Below are 1909 nucleotides of genomic sequence, written 5' to 3' on the forward strand. Positions count from 1 at the left end.
CATGAGGGGCATCTGGGTGGCGCGGTCGGTTTAGGGTCTGACTCTTGGTTTTGGCTCAGGTGGTGATCTCAGGGTTGTGAGATCGAGCCCCGTGCCAGGCTCCACACTCAGCTCTGAGTTTGCTTGAGATTCTCTCTATCTCTCCCTCTGCCCCCCGCCCCCTGCTTGTGCTCTCTTTCTAAAATAAATACATTAATTTAAAAAACTCCTTTAAAATGACATCATGGGAAGCGCCAAGCAAGTGGCTGGAGGGTTCCCTGAACGTCAGTTCTCTTTCTCCTTGCCAGGTCTCGGGCCCTGGGCTGGGGCCATCCATTCACGGGGCTAGAGGAGCCCAGGGGTCCTACCCTGAGCTTTAGGAGTCACGGATTAAACATATGTGCCCACTGTGTGACCTCCAGCAGGTCACTGCCGTACTTTGAGCCTGTCAAGTGACGTTCCATAGAACATGCATTGCTGGGGTTTGGTCCCCCTCCTCTGGTCACAGCAGGCTGACTGAAAGAAAGGACTAAGACTCTCCTTGGGTGGGAGGAGGGCAAACTGGGGAAGAGGACTGCCCTTTAAGGCAGGAGGCTGGAGGGGATAGAGACAGCAGGGAGGTGAGTCACCAGGAAGTGACTGTTCTGAAGGCTGGGGCAGGCTTTCTGCCTCCATGGGTCCCCCCTCAGCTGGTGGGGTCTGCCCCATGGAGGTTCTCCAAGGCTCACACCTGCTCTGAGCAGACTCTGCTAGCGACACACACACTTGTCCAAGTGGTCACACAAAGGCACTCTGGAAACACAGACACCTTCCCACGCTCCTGTACACTCAGGGACATCCACAGTCATAGACACAAAGACACACTCAGAGACATCCGTGAACGCAGCCTCACGCATTTTACACTCAAGTATACTCACACACAAAGGCACACATTCCGACACAGTCACACATGCTTGTGTACATGACATCCATAGAAACAAGGGCAAACGCACAAACGCACACACTTGTACCCTCAGGTGCATTCACACAGATACGAAAAGGAACACACTCAGACACAACCATACACACACTCCTGCCCAGCCAAGGCCACCCACCCAGACAGACACAAAGACACATTCCTGCGCACCAGCTTGCACACTTGAGTACTTCCTCACAGTCAAAGGCACGCACTTATCGCCGTACCCACTCCTGTGTACGCTGGAACATTCGGACAACCTCACGGATACACACACCCCTGTACGGTCAGGTACGCGCACACACATCCTCTCCCACCCACCCCTGCGGCCATGCCCCCAGTATGCAGCGGGCGGGCTCAGCCCTCTCTTCCCACCCACTTCCCACTGTCCTCTGGGGCCTCTGGGGCCTCCCTCCGGGGCTGGGGGAGGGGTAAGGGTAGGGGGCGGGGCGTGCCCTTGCTGATGTGGCAACGACGTGCTCACCTGCGGGCTGGTGGCGCCCTGGCCCAGGAAGGCTTAAAGGAGCGGGAATCCCAAGCGCTGACCTCATCGGGTCTCTGCCTTGTTCTCAGACGGGGAAAGTGAGGCCCACAGAGGGGGTCCGATGGTGAATGGGACTTGAACTCGGGACTGGAGTTCCAGGAGCCTTGTGGGGAGGGGATGCTCCTGCTGGGAACCGGGAACCTGGAAGACTGGGCTCCAGGCCTTCGTTGTGCCTGCGCAGGCTGTCTGCCTGTCAGACCTGCCAGTCCTCAGTGTTCCCGGTCTCCCCAGCAGGCACTCCCATCCTCTGGCACGAAGGCACCACAGGGCCAAGCCAAAGACCTGGACATGTGACACATGCACGCACGCACAGTCCCTGCTCCCTGGCACATTTATCCCTCAGTGTTCCCCGACCAGGGTAGGAGGTGGCCTGTGCAGGGTGAAGCCCAGCTCTGCTCCTTCCCAGCTCTGTGACTTAGGGCAATTCCCTT

The sequence above is a fragment of the Lutra lutra genome, chromosome 4 (genome assembly GCF_902655055.1).
Source record: "Lutra lutra chromosome 4, mLutLut1.2, whole genome shotgun sequence".
Lineage (NCBI taxonomy): Eukaryota > Metazoa > Chordata > Mammalia > Carnivora > Mustelidae > Lutra > Lutra lutra.